The sequence below is a fragment of the Stegodyphus dumicola genome, chromosome 9 (assembly GCF_044657685.1).
Source record: "Stegodyphus dumicola isolate Sdum_Otavi_A_Nest chromosome 9, ASM4465768v1".
NCBI lineage: Eukaryota > Metazoa > Arthropoda > Arachnida > Araneae > Eresidae > Stegodyphus > Stegodyphus dumicola.
In genome coordinates, this window is record NC_140776.1 from 60,888,828 (window position 1) to 60,906,205 (window position 17,378).

At 31.7% G+C, this 17,378-nt stretch overlaps 1 protein-coding gene across 4 annotated transcripts in view; it reads right to left on the reverse strand.

Moving 5' to 3' along the window:
- LOC118196133 (major facilitator superfamily domain-containing protein 12-like) overlaps positions 1–17,378 on the reverse strand; it is a 207,559-nt gene that overhangs the window by 121,854 nt on the left and 68,327 nt on the right. The window contains exon 1 of one of the 4 annotated variants that reach the window (XM_085823516.1): positions 14,483–14,649. The exons of the other annotated variants lie outside the window; for them this stretch is intronic. The gene's annotated coding sequence lies outside the window, so the exon portion shown is untranslated. Of the gene's footprint in view, positions 1–14,482; positions 14,650–17,378 lie in introns of those variants that run through there. 4 annotated transcript variants of the gene reach the window in all.

A 17,378-nucleotide genomic window follows, 5' to 3' on the forward strand; every position in this document is an offset into this window, starting at 1 on the left:
ATAAATAGTTTTCATGAAAAATACATGTTTATTTGTGATATTTTTGTAATTATGATTTTTTTCTTTTGCACAACTCAGTAAAATGCCATTGCTTATACCGGGCGGTGGTAAATATATTACCACCCCTAATATAAACAACAACAACAACCGAATTCCAAAAATAGTATTTTTGGTCATAAACGAGCTACTTTTCCCAAATAGTTGCGTAAAATATGAATTTTGAAAATAAATGGCCTGGGCCCGATAAAGGGTTAAACTGGCACGCCATGTTTAGTGGTTATACGAGTATCGTACCTCTCTACGAGAACCTTCCATATGGAGTAATAGTTTAGTTTGTATAACTATAGGTTGTTAGGTATTAACCAATAAATATTTTACATACTGTAATTTATCAGTATGATGACTAGTTTGAGTTTTAAGCTTTGTGATAGCGAAATTTTGCCTGATATGGAGAGAGGTTCAACACACTAACAAGAATAAAAAGTCTGAAATAATGGTTATGCGTCATACTCGAGTTCTTGTCCTGCTTCAATCGTGTTATCTTTTACTGATAAAGTTCATTTTCCTAACGAGACTTGTCTTCAAGGGATGCGAAGCTACAATTGAAAGGAAAACACCTTTCATTATAACACTTAATTTCGTTCCAAAGTTTTTTTCTGGATTCGTACTTCTAGCCACATTGCACAGAAAAACGCATTCATTTCTTATATACCTGTGGTGAAACCACAGTCGGTTCTGAGTTGCCAACCGCATGCGAGTTATGGTCTTATCATATATAGCAACACATGATGCAGTAAGAAACTTTCCCGAGAAACGCATTCCTTTCATAACAATAGGTACTTAGCTGGTAACAAGAGGTTTGAGCAACTTAGCTGAAACAATTGAGCTCAACGATTTGTTGTGCGTATGTACCCGAAATATTTTACGAGGCTAGAGAAAATGTTTCGCCTCCAGCTCTGTCTCGTGCAGAAGAGGAAAAAAGAATAAACTTCTGGAATGTTTACGTTTCTTCCCGTGAGTCCATTAATCAGGGTTTATGGAAGCGAATATTACTGGAAGTGTTTCTTTCGACACGCAGCTGAAGGGTTGCTAGTAGGTCTAATAGAGAATTTTAGAAATACCCTGTTCACATATTTTTGTAAAAGAATCACTTTGTAATATGGTAAATGGGAGATTTAATTGTATCAAGCTGAAAACACCCGACTGTCAGTTTTTTAGCAGATCTCTTGCAACCTCAACCAGAAAAACTGCCGGATTTTGTGGAGTAGATTAATTTGTAGATTAAATACTTTTGAGGTTTTCTATGTTCATAAAAGTCTCATGCATTGTCACCCAGAAAAAGATCTCCTATTGTTATTTTTTCCATTTTCTTTTATTTTGAGGAGTTGCATATTTCTTCTTCTTAATTATGATTTCTAATAATTGATTTGCAGCTATTTGGATATTCTGCATCATATTCACATATCAAAGCCCGATTAATATTTTTAAAACTGTCCTCACTATAACTTGATTCAATTACTGATTATTTTTTGGCTTGATTTTGAATGAACTTCAAACTTGTCATGTGACTTTTCACTTTACATTTTAGCCTTATCATGCGAATTAAATTCTGAAGGAACTGATATTCGTGTTATCGGATTATTCTCGTAAAAGCCAGTCTTGAGAATTTTATTAGGATCCTCCTAATTTTTCCTATGTCTTATCACTTTCATACTTCCGTTTACGATAAGAAGCACGAGACTCGTGTTTATTTTTAGTCTAGCATACCTAAACTGTAATTATTATTATTCTTTGTATAAAGAGGCTTTCTTTCCAAATTCCTAAAACGTTGCAAAGAACAAATTTTAACCCTAACACTTTTTTGTAGATATTGAGTGTCTACTTATACTAGCTTAAACTACATAAGAATAAAAAAAATTAAACATGTGGTAGATATATTTATTTTTTGCACATTCAAAAGCAGTAAACCCCCCAGGTGAGTTTATATGGTTACAGTTGAAATTTAAGTAATCGTAATATTTCTTCGTATGTTCCTCATCTCACTGCTTATTCCAGTGTTCTCAGATTTTTCGGACCCATTCTCTCTTGTTCGTAAAACAATGTAACCCTTCTTCTACGATTTTTTTTAGTTCAACTCTATATCCCTAATAATGCGTAAAATTTAAAATATCTGGTTGTGACGAAAACTTTCCACCGCAAAACATTCTTAATAAAGTTAAAAAAAACCTCATGAAAACAGTACCTTAAGTGTCATTACCAAAATCTATGATTTTCTCCAACGTTTTGATAGTTTTTCAATGCCTTCTGCCCAGAAATTTGGCGGTCATCAGTCCAAAAACACATCAACGTTACTTCAGATGTCCTGTGCAGAATGGAAGATGGCATCAGCAAGACTTTGCAGATGTGAAAAAAGATGTGAAAAAAGATTTTTGAAAAAAGATGTGAAAAAAGATTTTTGCAAATGTGAAAAAAGGCAGAAATCCGAAGGAGCGATGTCGGAGCTATATGATGGGTGTAGCAAAATATCCCATTTGATTCCGTACAGAGTTCAGATGGCGAATGCAGACACATATTGTCTTGCCTTATCGTGATGCAAAATTACCGTTTTGCGCCGGAACTCAGTTTTAAGTTTTTCCTTGATAGCAGCGTCATATATGATATAGCCTCTAGTTCACCTCACTTTCGAGGGTTTTACCTTTTTTCAGATTATGCTTGTGGGTTATACCACGGTAATCCCACCAGATACAAAACATGATCTTTTTGTTGGTCTAACTGCGATTTGCCACGCTGCCGAAAGGGTCACCGGGTGCAGACTAACCTCCTTTTCGGCCTGTGTTGTTGAACTAAATACCCTTTTCATCTTAAATGATTATCCGCTCCAGAAGTTTGTCCTTGCGTTGATATTAGAGCAGATTAGTGTCCTTATCTGCTTGGGTCAGCCCATGCGGCACCCAGCGTTTGAACTTGTATATCACGTTTACGCTATGCATAGCGCGACTAATGGACACGGCACTAACTTTTACCTCCTCAGCAAGCTCTCGTTTGGCTACATGCTAGACATTCTTTTACAAGTTCTCGCAGGCGGGCGTCATCAACATCAGTGGGCCGGGCAGGGCTCTGCTTCGTGAATGTCAAAACTCTTGTTATTGAACTTTCGGTACCAAATCTTCACAGAGTCATATGATACAGAATTAGTACCTAAAACTATACACATGATTTGGTGACATTTTGTAGCTCACTTTTTGTAACAAAACTAACTGAACGCAAATGATGGTTCTAATCTGGTAGTGTGATAGTTCCATTTCAGGCATCCTGTACTTAATGATGAAGATATTTTTTTACACATTTATAAAACAGTGTTCTAAAGAAAATCTTTTTCTTTCAAATGCCAAAAGTCGCTTTATAAACCATGATTAAATCCGCCAACTCGAACTGTTTGCGCAGACGACATTTGAGGGGGCGGCAAACTTTCGTTAAAATCCGATATTTCATTTTAAAACATTACGAAGTTATATAAATTTATTTTGATTCAGTCCAAGTTCAATGAAACCTTAGAAATAGCTAATTATGAAATATTTTAATCAAATATTTTAATTAACTAATTATTAAATAAATTACTTAGCAGCGTAAACTTGATAAAAAGGAACAAAACAATATTTTAAAACTTTTAAGGATTTTAATGAAAAAAACAATAAATTTGAAAATAGTGATTGTGTTTTTTTGCTTCTTTATGAAATCTAAGTGGTGGAGAGAAGCATTAGAAAGGGCAATGTGCAAGGCATTATTATCCTCTACTCTACCCCTCTGCTTCGTTTTCATTTGCAGTAATATTGAAAATCCTGCCTTATATAAAATAAGTGTATTAGGTTTTACGAACTAAAAAATGTAAAAAGTCTACAATGTCCTCGCCTGGATTCGAACCATGGATCTAATAGTTTGATAGCGGGACGTGATATCAGTTACAAAACGAGAACACTTATGAAGAAATGCGATAATTCCTTAGATTTTTACTCAGTTAAAGCGAATTTAGTAAGAGATACGAGGCCAAGTCGACCAAATCCTGACGGTGAAGAATTATTATTCATAACATTATGAGTCGGGTGCTACTGTAGAGACACTAGAATTTTCGAAGCCATGAAGGAGGACAAATCAGTTACGCTCTTGCAAGGATTAGAACTAAATATCTTCCAGTTTATAAGGTCTCGGAATCTACGGAGGAATGCGATAAATCCTTATACAGAAAGAGAAGCTCACGTAATGGCAAGCAATGCACAGATCGTTACAACAATTTCATTTGGATTGGATCTGCACATCCGAGGTCAAAACCCTAAGAATTACTCATCGAACATATCTTTTGCTTTTAAACTAGTTTTAACTTTAGAAATTTATCTTGAAGGAATAAGCAGATTTTCCATTTGAACCCTAACCGTATTTCTCACTAAATCCATCACCACAAAAAAGTATCTCATCACCGAAGATACCAACCGAATTCTTCCTCCAATGTCTAAAGCTACAAAATATTATTCTTTTAGGAATTAGTGGAAACACTTGTTCTTTCTCATAGAAATCGAGAATTTATGATAGTTTCTCAAGCACCTTAATTTTGGAATCATTAATTCAGTTTTTTAGCCAACAGATTCTGAACTAGTCAAGAAGAAGCCGCCATATTGGTGTGTTGTTGCTGTTGAATTTATAGCGTCGGTGTAGATGAATTTGGTTTTTTTGATGCCAACTGTCTAATATTCTTTTGTTTTTAAACTACCTTGCTTAATGGTTATTGCAGATCGAAATAAATCTCTCTATTTCAACTTATTATATGTTTTCTAAGGATTTATATCCTAACACTCAGTAACGAATTAGTCCAATAACAGCGTGCTTCTCTTTCGTTTTTACAACATCTGCATCGGGATAACACCAACACGCTGAGTGGAGAACTAAGGTTAAATTTAAGGCTAAATTATACGTTTTTGTTATTTAAGGTAACCATGCACTCCCTATGTTGCGTATGTTAAAATGTGCATTTTTAGGTACACATAAAAAATGAAGTATTCGAAATACGACAATAAATTTTTCAACTTATCAGTTTTATGTTTCTTTATGAATGTAACATAATTTTATCTTCATAACATTTTCAGACAAATAGTGTATGCAGTTTAGGAGAAAAGTTACAGAGGTAAAAATACAAGTAGTAAATATTTTGGCATAATGTTTAGGAAGATTAAAATTTACCTTCAAGATTGCTTATTTTATTTTTCAAAGTAATAAACCAGTACTAAATATAAAATATGAATGACTAATACATGAAAATGTTCAAAGAAAGACCTAAAAAATTTCATTTTTACTTTAAGAATAAAGTAAAATTGCACAGAAAAAAATCAACTGGTTTGTAAGTAATTGGCTGAAAACGGTGGTTTGGGACTATACACTTCTGTATACAAGAACAAAAATGAATAAATCACGCATTGCTGCTAGATAGGTGGTTTTTGGTTTAACTTTGATAGATGTCTAAAGATTCGCACATGACCTCGCAACAAAAATTAACCTGAAATGCAAGTTAAAAAATAACCAAGATGATTGATTACCAAGATACCTGGAACAGACTGGTTATATAGTTTTCTAAACATATATAAGAACAAGATTTTCCTGCGATTTCCATATTGATTTCGTTTAATTGATTATGGCAAAGCACACTAGGGCTATCTGTCCAAGGAGAGGGAGGCCTTCGTGGAGGACTTTCTAGGAGAAACTGGCTCGTATAATACATTACACATGAGGAAAACCAAGAAAACGCCCATTCAGCCAGACAATTCCTCTACAATCGAACCCAGATTGGAATTACCAGCGTTCAGCAACTTTACCCTTCGTGGTGGGGAAGCGATTTTCAGAAAATACTTAAATGTTAATAGGTTTAGAAATTTTTGGTTTGTTAAAGGGTTTGAATGAGATACACAAAATTTCTCCTTGCGAAATATATTACGTGCAATGTATATAACATAGACAAAACAGGAATAACCACTGTTTCTAACAAATCATCGAAAGTCCTTACTTTGTGAGAGAAATAAGCAGCTTGTAGCATTGGTATTAGCTGACATTGGAGTTTTAATTATGCTTTATTGAAACGTGCATGAGTGCCGCTGGCAACTGCACGGAAAAAAAGTTTATTTTCCTTCGAAAGAGACAAAACTCCATGCTCACCGTTAATGCACTACCAGGTAGCTTAGCTTAATATCCCCCTTCAGGATGGAAGCAGACATAAGTTTTTGTGTATTGATTTCGAAAGATTTTAGATTTCTCTAAGCTGCCTCTGAAAAACCGATCCGCTTGATTATGGACCGCCGAGTTATCCATACGAAGAGCCTAAATCTGATCAACATGGCCCGAGAAAACAATGCTATTTTGTTATGCTTGTCGCCCCATTGTTCCTATAATTACGTAAAAATCGTTTCGTGTTGACTAAAAAGACGTTTTTATTCAAAACAAAAGAACAGAAAAGAGAAGCGAATGAAGAACTAATATAACAATATAACAAAACAATGTCATTTTAAAAAACGAAACCACTGAATTCTTGAAAAATTATGCTTTTGAAGATGATAAAACACATCAAAATTTATTATAATGATGCTATTTTCTAATTCAGAAAAAGGAGAAGAGTGGAACTAATGTAGATAGTGGCTGTCTGTGTCCACAAAAGTTGCAGAGGAGCGAGGAAGAAGATGACTACTTTATTTGTTAATTTTGTAAATAATATTCTTAAACTGTCACATAAAATTAAAAAAAAAATCTACTTCTTTTTCGTTGAAAATTCAATTTTTCTAATTTCTCAGAAGTGCCTTTGGTGGTATCCCTCTAATGGGGTAATGAATGATTTGACTTTTTTTTCAGAAAAAAATGATTATTAAAATGTAGTAAACCTACGACATTTTAGGAATGCTATATGTTATTCAGTTAAACAATGAATATTTTAATTAAATTTGGCAAACTCGAATGCCAATCCAATTGGTCGAATAATTTATCTCCAGACTCTGGAGTTTAATTTATCCAGAGTAATAATCTCCAGAATTTAACTCTGGATAGTTAAGTCTTAACTATCCAGAGTTATACCACTTTTCCCTACATGACCCATTTCTTACTTTTCATCAAAGAAAAATATTTTATCTTACTTTTGTACTATATATATATATATATAAACCATATCTTAGCTTCAGCACTCTATCAATCACATTCCCTCTTACAAGCGACTGAATTTCAAAATGAAAGAAGTAAACGGTGGAGTGCACCATGTGAATATACAACATTCTTGACAATTTGTGCAGTCAGAGCCCTCTCAGATGAAATTCATCGTTTCATTAGTTTGATCCAAAATTGCTCTAAGTGGTGCTGGAAGTGATCTTGAAGTCTGTTTATGTATCACGGTGAATTTATATAACAATTTTAAGCGAAGCAAAATGCTATTTTACACAGATTTCAAACTGGGATTTTTTCTCAGAGTTACTGTTATCTCATCTGTGCTACATTTATAGATATTGTCTTTTAAAATTTTCCCTTTCAAAAGACCATGAAACTGTTTCCAAAATATACAAGGCCCTTTGTAATCGTTTCCATCGTATCTTGCAAACACTTAACAACTCGAAACACGAAGCTACAACAGTCGATTCATCAAATTAAATTGGAAATAAACCAAATGCTGTATGTAGACTTTACTTCCGGAAAACTTGATCTTTGATATTAATAACCATGGCTGGTTCCAAGCATACGCGACATAGGCAGCTGCCTAGGGAGTCAATTAAAATTGTCTCACAAATGATAATTAAATAGAGGTATAATTTTTCTTAATTATAAGCTTTTTTAATTTTCACGCTGACTCTACTAACCGTCTAAGGTAGACGAAAATGATGGAACAGGACCTCTCAGCCATATTACTGAAATTTCTTTGAAACATGCAATGTGACAGCGAAACCACAGTGAGTTTTCCTTTCTTCGCTTACCAATACAGATTCCACTCTTTTTAGAAAGCACAATTTGACCAAGATTTTCCAAATTAAGTTTCATTTTTTGGGGTTTTTTTTATCTCAAATGCTAATAAATCAAAAGTTTCCTTAAACCTCATGAATGATGCTACTGTTCATGCAATGTCTTCACAGAATCCAGATTCATTCTTCTAAAAGCTTTTCCATAACAAATAATAATAATTATGTCAACTGTCTGCAAATGTTGCTTTGACTACTACTTTGTTTCATAGACTTGTTTGACAAACTTCTGTTGCAAATAAAACTACTTTGTTTCATAGAAGTCATTTTCCTCTTTAATGAAATGAAAATGAAATCCGTACTGAATACAAGAATCATGATCATTATACCCTCTAAAGCTGTCATGATCGGCTCTTTTATGGAAAATATCAAACGTGTTAACTGTAATACACAAAAGGAAAAATCTATAACGATTAATTACAGAACGTTTCTAATGCCAAAATTATTTAAATTAATTTTTTTTATCATTTATAGGATAATCTCATTGTAATAATTTCTATTTTTATGCACTTGAGAAATCATTTTCAAAATAGTTTATTTTAACAGAAAAACTATGTCTTATAATTCATTATGCACCGCAAATAGATGTTTTTGAGCACTTTCATTTTTCCTAATTTTCTGATTCAGTTATTGCTAAGTTAAAAAAATATTAAAAATTAAAAACTCCAAATAATTATTTGGTAATCATTTAACGACATTATAAAGATTAGATCTATGAATGTGAAGCTGGAAAGAATTTATCAAAGCAAATTTTCGATTTCTGATGTGCTTTATGGGATACAGAGGAGCAAAAATAAGCAGTTTTTTATTCACAAGTATTGACTCATTTTTGAATAGAAAATTTTGCCTTTTCCTCTAGCTTAATGTTTTTTAGTGTCTGAATTTATGCAAATTTTAGTGTTGTACAATGCTCTTTGCTCATATGTATTGCTTATATGGTATAGACTATGTGTGGCTCTTCCCAAATAGGAAGAATTAAGAAAAAATAGAAGTTTATTTCCTCATATAGCAGTTACTCTTTTCCCATAAACAGATAAAAGTTAGGCCAAAAATATATTTTAAACTGAATTTAGCAGTGAACGAGTTACAATATCTGAGACAACGGACGAAAGTGACTCGGTGGGGGAAGGGAAACTGTACCAAAGTGATTCGTAGCTTTCCCAGGAAGCATACGAAGGAAAGAAAGGTAGAGCACGTAGACAACAGAATAGCAACAAAGACACTCGAATTTCTCGATTAAGATAACGATGAAAATCGAAGACAATGATTAATGACGTCCAACCCCGCTAATAACAAAGAGATGACACAACAGACCGGCACTTCATCTCCCCAGCTGGCAGTTCCAGGTGATCGATAACTGAGTGTCGAAGTGATTTCGCTATGATTTAATGAGCATCGGATTTTCTTTGATAGTTGGCGGCCTAAAATAAGAAAAAAAATAAGGGAATCCCTAATAGTTAAACGATCAGAAGAGAAGATACTTCTATTTTATACAACTTAGAATAAATCTACCTGAAGATTTGTAGGTCGAAAAATCTACATCATAATATAATATTTAGAATAAATAATGAATCCATTTCTTCAACCACTTCGAATAAAAGTAAAATATTATTTTCAGATATTTATTTACACGCACATAGAGTTTTGCAGCCTCCTAAATTTATAGAAAGATGGTAGATGCCAGGTACATATCGTTACAAGTAAACATCCTGTAGTTCTCATTATTTATTTGCTACAGAGCAAAAAAAGTGAAACATTATTGAATATGAAACTAATTATTGACAGAGACGTATCCCATTTCGAAAACTGAAACTTTTAAAGTCATTTATTCAGACTATTACAGCAGATCCGCTTAAAATAAAAGAAATCTGAATTATACCGAAATTTGCGAATCAACAACAAATTGTAATGCAAGAGAGGAGAGGAGGAGACAAAGCATATTCATTACATTACTATATCAAGGTTTATGAACAGAGGTCACAGCTTAATCTTTTATGAATATGCAGCAAAAATCATACATTAAGTAAATTTTATTATAAACTTTGAATAAGATATGATTGATAAAGTAGCCTTACATGGATACACTGGATACTTTACTTGGATAGGATCACTACTCTTCCCCTATGAAGGACTGTGGCAGCCTCGAATTCTATCTAAGCATTAATAGCAGGATCTCATCGTTGGTTTTTCAGATCTTTTTCTTTTAATTATCTGAAATTGATTACTACTGACAAAGGAATTTCTTCCACGGTTGCTGATAAGACCTTCAAAACATTTTCCTTTTGCCATCGCAAAAGATATTGAAGTTATAAAATAACGACAATAATCTTGTTGTCAACCCATTACAACAATAAACTTCTTATCAACCCACTACAACAATAATCTTGTTCTCAACTATTTCATCCTTCTATTAGGTACAAATTGCCCAGATTTTCTGGACGCTCCATTTTCAGGTTATTTTGGCTTCGATATTCGAAAATTCGATGGATAATTTTAAATTACGCAGAATTTAACGTTCTTATCAATCACAGATATGTTGATATATATCAGCCAAACTAAAACAGCGTTAAAATTTAGGATCAAAGAACATGAATCCTATGTTCGAGAACTAAACAAAGTTTCGATATTTATTATAGCAGGTCACTTAACTACAATTTTCCTTTGATTTTGCGAACATTATCTACACAATTTATTCAACTGATGATATAAAGTTTCTGAAAATTTTACAACTGAAAATTTATCTTCTGTAGTTAAAGGTTAAAATGTTTATTCAGAAAACAAGAACTTCAGATCCATTATTCTCAATGCTTTTTTGAAAACCCCAGCGTCTTAGCTTTTTTCTACTCTGTTTTTATTTCAATGGCTCTGTAGTTGTTTATAACTGTTATATTCCACAGACGTCACTACGTTGATTTTCTCCTTCATTTTCTTGCTACATTCAATAAAATTTCGTATGCTTCGTTATATTTATATTAGATCGCCTTTGAGTCTGATACACTTACTTATAATTATGTTTTAGTTTTCAACACAGTCAATAAACTACTATTTAGTTATTATTATTTTGTCGTTGTGTTTACATGTGCTATGTATGATATTCATTGCTCATGTTAAATTTTTTATACATATATATATATGAAGTTATTGTTTCATGTGAAAGAATGCTTATATAAGGGTGAACCTTTTGTATGCAGTCAATTTAGCTTGAGAAAAAGTAAGTTATTTTTTTGTTTTTTTGATTTAATCAGCTATCAGCAAAAATATCGATTTGGAAACAATAATTCTTTATCGACTTGAAAAAAAGAAGGTAAGCTTTTAAGATCCATAATGATTTTTATATCAGTGAAATATAACTATTATGTTTAAAACTTCGTAGAACTAAAAAGATTGAGAAATAAGTACTTGACGAGATTTGATAACAAAGCAGAACTTCTAAAAAGGGGAAAAATAAAGCAGTCTTAATTCCGTGATGAGTTTTTCCGGCTTATAGCAACAGAAGCAAGTTCTCAATAATATAAAAGTAACAAACAGTTTTAGGAATGAAATTCAATACCTACATATCTAAACACAGGGAAACAGTATTAAAATCAAACCATAGATACTAGATACATCCCAAAATTTTAAAGTTCTCCTTTATTTCACATTCATTCCAACTTAAAAATGCCAGTAGCCTACGAAAATTAACGAAATGATGAATCGTATAATCAAACACATCGCTACTAAGTTGTGTGAAACTACACCAGGTATGTTATAAACTAAATACGTGTTAGTATTTACTCGTGGTTGCAACAATTAAACATTACCATAGAAAAACTCGTCTTTATCTAAGATTGTTAGATTTAAGATAAAAGTATTCAGGAAGATTCAGCATAAAGTCCACATCAAAACCAAATTTTAACGAAAGGAGAGAAAATAGTAAATTCTGATTGCAATATATAAGTATGTAGGATTAGGACTTTGTTTAGCTCTATTTTCGCTTTTCCTATGACAAAAATCTAAGCCAAAGAAAAGATTATCAGGCAGAGAGATGATTACTATCTTAAACAGAATTTGTAAAATTTTTGTAAAATTTGAAACTTTAATAAGTTTAGCTATTCACATGTTAGAAATAGACTGTAAGTTGCTATATAAATGCCATATTTATACACTCTTATGCGTTGGTGGTTTTTGGATGAGAATAGGTTTTCGAGTTACGTTTTCCAGACCAGCAGATGTGTAAACATAGCTATAATTAATGTGTCCCCCTTATGAATCAATTTTATGGAGGCAGAGAGAGAGCTCTATAGAATTTTTATAAATTATCCTTTTGTAGGAATACTTCTTTATAAAATTTTATTGTATAAAGCGTTCACAGAACAGAATTCTGTTGCTTTGCAAAATCATGCAGAAATTTTATTAAGTCATCATAGAATGATGTTCTATAGAAGTCTGTGAAATTTAAAAACTGTGTTGAAAAGAAATTATCAGTTCTTTCCTGAGGGGCTAATTAGGACAAAAAGGAGAAAAAATAAAAACTTTTTATTCATATGTATTGAGTATTGAGTATGTATTGAGTTTTATGCATTGTATATGTACTTTCGAATGAAAATTTTGTCTTTTTCTCTAGCTTAATGTGTTTTAGCTTCTGAATTTATGCAACATTTTGTGCAACGCATTGCACAATATTGCTCATATAATACATAAATTATATCTTGAAAAAGAGTAAAATGAATTTATATCATAAAATTAATTAAAAGATTAAATTCAGGCTGATAACTATATAATTTTATTTCTTGAAATGAATGTTTTTAATTATTGTGTATAAAGCCTTTACAAAGAAATGGTTTTAATTTTCGATTAAACTAATTATTAGTTTAAATGTACTTATTTTTATTTAAATACTTTTTAAAATCAAAAACTACATAAAAATTTTTTATTAGAAAAAATCCCATCTGTTCTGAATGTTTTTATCTCCCCTTTCTCTACTTCATAGACTATTTTAGAATTTAGCCAAGGTTAAAATGTTTATTCAGAAATGACAATTTAATTTATTTCTTTTGAACCCCAAATAAACTTTTGTTGATAGTATAATGTTTCTTAAATAGTTGGAAACTTCTCAAGGATCTTTTACAGACAATTAAAGCAAAGATACTTGCTTAGAATTCTTTAAAGTTACGGCTCATTTTTTTACAAATTGCATCTGATAATTTAAGCAGAACTCTATCAGTTGATGTTATCTACATTATGTTACATTCTATACATGGGAACTTTAGAATAAAACTTGATAATAAAGTTTTATAAAATCTCTATATAAATCTCAGTAGAATATCTGCACATATTTCTAGAGCATCTTCATGCATAACTGTGTAAAAGCTAAATCCAAATTTTATAGAATTCAGTAGAAGATCTCTGGCGTAGTTCATAGAAAAGCGCGCTTTAATTCTAAAGGATTCGAAAGAAGTTTCGAAAGAAGAACATTCGATCTTTTTATAGATTTAATAGAAAACATTTCCATAAACATGTTTGGATCTTATCTTTTCTAACTAATGGATTATTCAATGCAATCTCGGGAAAACTGATTATTTATGAAAACATTAATTTTATATTATTTCAGAGAAGAAAAAGAAAGAAAATTTCGAAAGAAAAAATTAAAAGAAATGATTATAAAATACTTTTAATCTGCTAGAAAACTAGTGAACGTGGAAAGTTGATGGTTATGGCTGTTAGAAATGTGGGTTGTTTTGGAGCCATCCGAAATACAGCTTTTATATACGACCCACGTTTTAGGATACCAGGAAGTACAGCCTTTTTATTGTTAAATCCGGGTTTGAATATTCGAAGGAAGATTTATTTTCTAACTGCTCTTACGAAAATGTCTTTTTGATTCTACAACATTTTAGATATATCTTCTACAAAGTTATTTATATTTTATTGAGATAAATGTAGATATACTGATCAAAATTTTTATAGAGTTTCTAAAGATGTCAAATAAATAGAATTTTGTATAATGTACATAGAATCACTTGTATAATTCTATTGAAAATATCTGATCCATTTTCTACAGAACACTTAGTCATAATTCTAGAAAATTTTAAACAAGCTTCCTTGCTTTAATTTTCTGTTAAAGATCGTATATAAGCTTTTGAATATTTAAAAGTACTATAAAATCAATAAAACTTTCTTTAGAGATTAAAAAAGTGAATTATATTTTAATTTTTCAATGGAACATTTTAATGCTTAAATATTATTTATTTTAATTATTAAATATTAATTATAGATCTATTTTTAATTTTGAAGTGATCTATGACACTGGGAGAAGGGTAATGAAAATTTTCGAAACAGTTGTGATTTTTTCCCCTCATAAAAATTTTAATATCATTTTGATTTTAAAGATGTATTTAAATAAAAAGAAAACATTTTAAATAGTGGTTAAGTATAATTAAAATTAAGAAAAAGTTTCTCTTATCAGGGGTACATACGTAGTAATTAAGCCCACCAGTGGCCGAGCGGTAATGTCACTGAACACTGGTAGTTCGGTCCGAGGCTCGAATCCCGCGAATGGGCTGGCTGCAGGGACGTTTTCGTGGTTATCCCCATGTCTAATGCGTAGACGAGCCAGTTTCCCTTAGAAAGTCCTCCACGAAGGCGTCCCTCTCCTTAGACAGATAGCCGTCGAATGCTTTGCCTTTATCAAATAAATCAAAACAAACATAATAGCTGAAAGCATTAATTCAATAGTTGAATTCAAATTTTATAATTAAGAGCATAAAATTGATTTAAATTAATTTTAATTTTTACAAAATTTAATATTTAATTATATAATCAATGCTGTGCAAAGAATATGAAAATTACACATAATGTTGAATAAATTTAGAAGCTGAAAAACGTTAAGCTAGAAAGACAAAAATTTCCATTAAAAATGGTTTAACACTTCTAAATGAAAAGTGTTTAATTTTGCTCTTCTGTATGCCATATAGTAAGTACATCAGGAACTGAAAATTTGTTTTAACTGCAGTTTGAAAATGTTAGAGATTAATAAAACAAACCATTCTCTACAAGCTTTGTTAAAGTTTTATGAGATTTTGCAAAGTTGAATTTTTGTAGAATTCTGTTCTGTGAAAACTTTATAAAATTTCTATAGAATTTTACAGAGCAGCATTTGGTTACAAATTTGCCTATGAAATGCCTCCATTAAAAAGTTTTCGAAAAGTGGCAGTTAGTTTGATTACAAGTATTTATCCTTTCATGGTAAATAATATTGAATATATATTAAAGTTTATGAACGTATATTAAAGATACTACTAAAAAGCTATTAAAGCAATTAGCATAGAGTTAGGTAATCAAATATTAATGTATGATTATATTTTTATTATTTCTGTTTGTGAGTTCTGTGGATGATAAGTTTAAAACCGAAAATATACTTGTAATTAATTAGAGGCCACAGTAGATTAAAAAAAAAAAAAAAAAAAAAAAAAAAAAAAAAAAACTGAGACAAGCATAAGGCGTTTGTAAACCAATATTTCTTTAACTTTCAAGACCACAAAGGTACGGATAAAGAAAAATTCAGCAGCACTTCTTAAGGTAACCAAAAATTGTATCATATATGTGGGGTTTAAAAATATCTAACTTTAAATAACTACGTAAAAACATATAACTAAGTAACTAATGTACATAACATAAACTCTAAGTATTTTACTCTAGCGCCATTGCAGGTTAACCGTTAACTGCACCTACAGAAAGATAACTCCAACTAGTTTTAAGAAGTGTAGAATGCAAGAAGGAGGTACGATGTTTATTTTATATATATCTTATTTAAATAGTTTGCTGTTATTAAATACGTGTTGTGAATAATATTTAGATAATTATTTCCTAGTAGCAATGTCCCATATGTATATCATTTAAAGTATTTACTTTGATTAATTTTTAATTGGAGGTGTCCACGAATGTCAAGATCGCCGATCACTTGTAGTTCGACTTGAATTCAAATCCCGACGAACAAACTGGATCTATGAGAGTTTTCTCGGTTTTACGTAACATAAATAAGAGAGAGTTTCCCTTAAATAGTCCTCCACGAATATACCCCTTCTTTAAGAGAGGTAGCCCTAGTGTGTTTTGTCATAATCCAAATAACAAAATCAAGTCCATCAATCGAATGTGCACTGGCAGTTATTAGAGACTTAGTTGGAAGTCAAATAAAAATACATTCACCTAGCAAATACTGTGAATGAAAGACTATTATCATGCATTAAGAATTATCTTTATGATCATCTTGTAATAAATATTTAACCAATAGCCGTCAACTGTGCATCCTCAAAATTAATCTTCATATTTTTAAATTTGAGGGAAATAATACCACATTACATATAATTATATCTGAAAGAAAGATTAAGACGGTAAATATACTATTAAGATATAGAGTTAAGGAGAGGCTGATCTGAGGCTGTATCTTCGGCGTTGCCCAACTGCCACAAAAAGTGTCTTTCTTGCCTTATGTCGCTTCTGGTTCCGTCATACAGTGAAGGTAAACGAGGCCATAAGAAAGAGTTTTTCCCATCCTTTCTTTAAGTTGTTCTCATAATCTTACTTTATGTCTCCCCGGATTTTAATTACCTGCGATTTACAGTCCAATAACTAAACACACACACACACACACACACACAAAGTATCTTATTATCGGCCTTTGAGTTATCCCATTAAACTGGGAGTCAACTCAAATTTGCTTAGCGAGCGCAAAGGGTAATTATTCAAGACAGGTCTTGGAACATATGTCTCTAATTCGCTTTTGGTTATGTGGAAGTGTAGAATTAGGTTACGAGGGCTTTTTTATAGGATTTAAATGTACTTTATGTATAAATTTCTTTGCTTAAGCAGTACTATATTGCAATATTCAAAGTAGCACTAGTTTTGTTGGAAAACTCTTCGCATTTTGAGAGAGACTTTTTTCACAGGAATTGTTTTATGAATAATATTAATTTGAAAGGAAGTAAAATTTGACAAATATACTGAATAATCATAAGCTATGAATAAAAAAAGAAAACTAGTAATTCTAAATTTACTTGCAACCATAATAGCGTGAGATTGATACTCTGATGGTATTCAACAGGAAAATGATTGAGAAATCTAATACTGTCTTTTCAAGTAAAATTCATTAAATACTTTGGTACTTTTATGTTAACTGGGTGCCAGTAGCCAAATGTATGCCAAAATGCCTGTGTGCATCGTGTCATGAATAGCTATGAGATGAATAGCTGTGCAATGCATAATGTACGCAATGCACAGTCCTCACATACACAACGATCTACTCTCGGCTAAGGCCCATCAGCAGCCAAGCGGCTGAACACCTGGGTTTGATTCCAGGTAAACGGACTTCCTGCA